The 6,342-nt window shown below is 26.7% G+C and overlaps 1 protein-coding gene across 1 annotated transcript in view; it reads right to left on the bottom strand.

Moving 5' to 3' along the window:
- The window catches only part of LOC117179518 (aromatic-L-amino-acid decarboxylase), a 60,295-nt gene extending 54,637 nt beyond the window's left edge, over positions 1-5,658 (bottom strand). The window contains exon 1 of the mRNA XM_033371398.1: positions 5,481-5,658. The gene's annotated coding sequence lies outside the window, so the exon portion shown is untranslated. The remainder of the gene's footprint in view (positions 1-5,480) is intronic.
- Between the last annotated feature and the right edge of the window lie 684 nt (positions 5,659-6,342).

Genomic DNA, 6,342 nt, shown 5'->3' with positions numbered 1-6,342 from the left:
CCAGAGGTAGACCGCGGAAAGAATGGTTAGAATGTGTGAATGAGACCCTACTTAGAAGAGACATAAGAAGTCACAGAAACACGAGAGTCTGCATAAAAAAATACATGGACATAAAAGAAGCTAGAGAAGTATGCCAGGACAGGAAAGCATGGCGGCAAATAGTTAATAAAAGAAAATCAGTAGAGTGAATGACACCTGAAACAAAAGACCTAGGCCACTAATGAACCCAAGTGGGGAACCTTACATAACGACTTCGTGAGGTTCTTCGCTTGGGGTGATTGCTAGAGAGATAGATCAGCAACCTGGGTCGGAGCAGTGTTGCGGAACGAACGTGTTATTTACTTAAATAGCACGAGAATTCTGGATCAATCTGAAAAATCTTTATCCCTTCCACACACTACTCCTTTCCCCTAACGAGTGAGTCACGCCTACCCTTAATGGTGTAATAATAATTAAAAAACTCATTATATCAGAAGTAAGTTTAGATTTTCTAATGAATCTGAATATTGCAATTTTGTATCGCAATCCGTAGGAGATGCCTGTCTCAATTTTCAATTTGTTTCACTATAATAATGTTATCTTCCTCTTCTATTTTCTCGACACGGGGGGAATCCTTCTCATTAAACTTTTTGTTCTCCATTCAGCAATACTTCAGCACGGAAGTGGACTTTTGTTTTATTTTCAAATAGTGATTGAGATTTTACAGAAAATTTTTTCTGTTTCTTGAAAGTTCAGATAGATTTTTTATCTAATTCTGTATCTCCAAACTTCAATCATTGTTTGAAAAATATGAAAACACTTGATAGTTAAAAATTTGTATAATATTTTTATTTTTATCTCACCCTTTCACAACCATAAATGCAAACTGTATCAATAGAAGTAAAGAAAAAAATCAAACTATTTTTGGTTGAAACTGAATTTTTTTCTTTTTTTTTTTAATTTTATTATTCGGTTAAAAATTATATTATTTTCTTGAAAATTAAACTATTGTAATTAAAAGTCATACTTTTTGGTTAAAAATATATCTTTTTGAATCTTTGAAAGTAAATTTTAAAAAAACGTAAACTTAAAACAGTCTAATTGTCGAAAAAAATTGTACAAGAAAATCTTCGTCTATTTCGGTTTCAAATTTCAAAATTTGATTAACATTTTTTTTGACAACAAAATTTTTGTTTTGATTGAATTTTCAACTATTTTGTTAAGCATTCATCTTTTCTGTTTCAAAATTTATCCCTTTCTACAGAAATTTCATTCGTCTTTTTCGCTTGCAAATTAACTTTCTGGTTTAAAGTTCACATTTTGATCTATTTTGTAGCAAAATCGAATTTACAGCTTAAGAAATAAACAATATGATCCGAAAATTTATATATATTTTGTTGAACATTTTTCTTTTTGTTGGAAGATGAATTCGATTTCATTTGTTAAATCCAACAATTCTGTATTTAAATTAAAATTTTTTTTTTGTTAAAAATAAACTTCTTATCTTAAAATGCATGTTTTCTGATGACAATTAAATGACTGTTTTATAACAAATTCGTCTTTTTGAATTAAAAATCCCACAAATTCGTATAAGATGCAACTATAACGTAGAAAATTAAACTATTTTGCAGAAAAGTAATTTGTTTAAACGAAAACAGACTCTCCTGAATCAAAATTTAACTACTCCATTTTTGGGTGAAAATTTCTACTTTTTAGTTTAGAAATTTTACATATTTAGTTAAAAAACTTTAAAGAAAAAAATATAACCTTAAAATTAATCAAATAGAATTTGGACGACCATCACAGTCATTATTCAAACTTTTTAGTTGCAAGTTTATGTAATTTATTAAAAATTCGTTTTTTTGTCGAAAATGCCACTATGTGGTTAAAAATTTATTTATTCTGTGCATAATTAATCTTTTTGTTTGAAAATTAAACTATTTGGTAGGAAATATATGCATTTTGTTGACAGTTCGTCTTTCTTTGGTAAACATTTTGTTTCTGGTCAAATGCAAATGTACGGTTGGAAATTGTTCTTTTTTAGTCGATGATTCAAGTATTTTTGTCAAAATTCGTGTTTTTTCAAATATATTCAATTGTTTTTGCATTTAAAATTAAAATAGTTTTGTGGGGCTAATTAGTATTTTTAGGCTGAAAAGACAACTGTGTTGTAAAAAATTCGTTTAATTTTCATTGAAATTAAACTTTTTAAAATAATAATGTAACCATTTTATTTTGTGTCAAAAATTAATATTTTCTAGTTGAAAAATTCAACTTATTGGTAGAAACTGTCCGCAATTTGTTAAGAATTAATCTTTTTTTGTAAAAAATTCATCTTCTTCGTCGAAAATTCATGTAGTTATTTGAAAATGAAACTATTAGGTGGGAAACTCTGCTTTTTTGTTGAAACCTAATCATTTTGGCTTGGAAATTTAACATTTTGGACCGGCCCTAATCAGACGTAAAGAAAAATTTTAGCCAATTAGCAAGAAAGTTTAAAAATATTTTTTAAGAAAAAGTAAAGGAACAGTGGAATTAGACCATTGTGAGAAAACAATCTCTTTAGTGCCATTTTTGCGCAATAGTATCAAAATAGTGTCAGCGCTTAAAAAGTGTTAAATAGTGCATTTTTATAATAATTAATAAATATCAAATTAAAAGTTTCAGTTTTTATATATATCCAGGAAAAATTTCCTGAACGGCAAGTAATTGGCTTAATCGTAAATTGTCAGGCATAAAGGAAACAGGTTCCTCCCGGGATTCCCTCACGGAAGAACATGCTTTGGTTGAACTGCCTTAGAGATTCCTAGGAAGGAACGTGACGTCAATCGCAGGGAAAAGTCGTAAAATTCATTTCAGAAATTCATGAATCTATTTTTTTTTTAACTTTAGATTTTATTTTTTTAATTATTCAATAAAATGTGTACCTCTTTCACAATGACAAATTATTCCTTAATAATTAAATATAATTGAATTTGCTAATTGGAAAATTTGTATGCTCAAGTGTTAAGTGTATTTAAAAGGTGTAAAAATCATTTTAAAAAAAAAACAAGTTTTCACTTTCACTCGACTCAAGATAACGTTTCTTGCGTCTTTTTCTGCCACATAAGTTGCTGAATGAGTTACCTAATTTCTCGTCGTTCTAAATTAGTCATTGCCCTTTTTCTACATCAAGATACAAAAAGTGTTAATTATTGTAAAAGCAAATTAAAAATTAATTAGGATTAGATCAGTTACATTTCAATATTTAATTACTGGCTAGAGAAAGGTATTTTTTAAACAGAAATTAAACGCAATTGCGCTGTTACTTATAGACTCTTGCATATCCCCTTCACTGCCCTTGGATTGCCAAAACGAATTGAGCAATAAATTCTCAATTGCATGCCACACATTGGAAACCAGTTTGAACTTAGATTTCGATTAAAATGATTTATTATTATCTATTGGTTTTAATTATTGCTATTTATTATTTTACTCTTTATTATTATTCGTGAATTTTTAACCGAAAAATGAACTTTCTAAAAAACAATTGAGTTGACAACCAAATTTTTAAGATTTCAACCAAAAAGATGGATTTTCAACAGAGATTAAAATTCTTCCAAAAAGATAAATTTTCAACAAAATACATACATATGAAAAAAAAGTTTTTTTTTAACCACGAAGATTAATATTGTATTAGAAAAGAAGAATTTTCAACAGAATACATTCAATTTTTATTAAAAAGAATAAACTTTTTTGTTTCTAAAATTTGTTAACTAAATAGTACAACTTTTAAGAAAAAGTGGATTAGTTACATTCTTACTTTAAAGAATGAATTTCCAAATCGAAAAACGAATTTTCTACAAAGCAGACCAATTTTGTACGAAATAATTGAATTTTCTACCGGAATATGGACTTTTTAAGCCAAATAGACGAATATTATATAAAGCAGGTACATTTTTAGCTCGACCATATAAATTTTCAACAAAAAAGTTTATTTTCATCCAATCAATTAATCTGAATTTAATTTGAATTTATAGTCAAAAAACGAAATTTAAATAAATAAACAAACACATTATTAACTAAAATTATACATTTCCAACCAGAACATTGAATTTTAAAAAAGTAGTTGAAGTTGCAACATAATGCTTCAATTCTTAACTATTACAAATCGATTTTCAGCCAAGCTGTTGCATTTATAAACAAAACATTGATTTTCTACTAAAAAAGAATAATTTTGAACAAAATACATACATTTTTAACCAAATAAGTAAATTTTATACAAAATTGTTGAATTTTCGAGCCAAGAATTCGAATTTTCATTAAAAACAGGTGCATTTTTAACAAAAAAGTTAAATTTAACCCGAAACAGATTAATTTTTAAGTAGATAGTTGCATTTTTTCGCAACAAGGGTTATATTTTTTAAAATTAAATAATTTTTCAAGACAAGCGATAAATTTTTAACAAAATAGTTGAGTTTTCAAAAAAAAGTATGTATTCAAGAAAAAATAAATTATAATCAAATTGTTGATTTTTAAAGTAAAAAAGATGAATTTTCAAAAAAAAAATTCATAAACTTTAAACTAAATAGTCGAATTCTCAGACAAATAAGTGAATGTTCAACTAAAAAATATACATGATAATTCATAAATAAAATAGTTAAATTTTCAGCTAAAAAAATTAATTTTTGACGAAAAGAAACTAACTCCCAACAAATAGTGAAATATTTAACGAAAAAGATTATTTTTAACAAAAATTATATATCTTTGACCGAAATATAATTAATTTTTAACAATGGAGTTCCATTTTCAACTTAAATTATAAATTTTCAACCAATGAGATGAACTTTCAACAAAAAAAGATAAATTCTAAATAAAACATGGAATTGATAAACTTTCATTTAAAAAATTAACTTTTAACTCGAAGTAACGAATTTTTAACAAAATAGTTGAATTTTTATCCAAAAATATGAGTCTTCGACTAAAAAAAATAATTTATGAAAAAAGTTTTAGTTTTATCCAACTAGGTGTATTCTTAACAAAAAACATGTATTTAAAACAAAGAGAAAGAATTTTCTACAAAAAAATCAGATTTTCAACCAAAATAGAATAGTTAAATTTTCAATTAAAAAAATTAATTTTCATTCGAAATAGAACGAATTTTAAGCAAAATAGTTCCATTTTCATACAAGAAGTATGACTTTTTAACAAAACTCTTGAATTTGATACAAAATAATTCAATTTTGAACCGAATAAGGTGAATTCTTACCCGAAATTCAAAATTTTCAACCGAAGAGAAGAAAGTTTCAAACAAAAATAGTTATATTTTCTTATTTAATAAATAAATAGGAATTTTGATAATTCATAGAAAAAGAATAACTTAATACATACACAATTTTATGAGACTATTTTTTTAATTTTGTGACACTATTTACACTATTTTTTATATCTAAAGTCAATCTAAGGCCTTATTATTATGATTAAATTAGTCTTTTAAGATAAAAATAAATGTAATTGCTTACCTCTGACCACTTGAAATTATGGTAGATCCTTTCTGAGTATAAACTTACTAAAATAAATGGAAATGTTTAGAAATATTTTCACTGTTGAGGTATAGAGTACGTAATTTAATTTTTGCACGGTGATAGTATCAATTGCGAGAATGATTGTATGACTGGACTCTGACCGACGCCGTGGTCCGTGTGCCAGTGACGTGAGCTCGCCGTAGTATCAGGGCTTTTACCACTCCCTTGCTATTCCAGCCCGAAACCACCCAACCAATGATGCGGGGGAAATTCACTCGCGTATTATTCCGCGAACTTCACGCGTAATAATCGCGTAACAACGCGCAAAAATCACGTAATAAGGCGCAATAATCGCGAAATAATGCACAATATCATCTAATAATGCGCAATAATTGGGATTATGGGAAATTCATTACATAAAATAATTATATAGAAAAAAATTATAGGATAATCAGCATTTGCATAATCATTACAAAAATGTTGAAGAAATTATTGTAAAAGTGTAGAAACTGCGCAAAAACGATTTAACTCAGATCAATCATAATCTCATATGGAGCTAAACCAAAATAACGATTCTGCAAAAATAAACTTTGCCGCGAAAAAATTATAAAATTCCTTAAAAGACCACAAAATTCCTTGGAATATTTTAAATCGCTAAAAAAGCTTTGAAATTAAATTAAATTAAATTTATTTTCCAAAATTCACCGGAAATCCCTTGAAACATTACAAAATAAATCCCTCAGAATGTTCTGAAATTACTTCAAATCTATGGAAAAATTTGTAATTTCTTAAAAATCGAAGAAATCTTTTAAGGCTATTCTGAATAATTAGATATCTTATGAAGGCATTGGAAAAGCCT

Source organism: Belonocnema kinseyi, chromosome 9, assembly GCF_010883055.1.
Source record: "Belonocnema kinseyi isolate 2016_QV_RU_SX_M_011 chromosome 9, B_treatae_v1, whole genome shotgun sequence".
In the NCBI taxonomy this organism is placed as follows: domain Eukaryota; kingdom Metazoa; phylum Arthropoda; class Insecta; order Hymenoptera; family Cynipidae; genus Belonocnema; species Belonocnema kinseyi.
The sequence above is the reverse complement of the archived record's forward strand: the minus strand, read 5'-3'. Positions and strand labels throughout refer to the sequence as shown.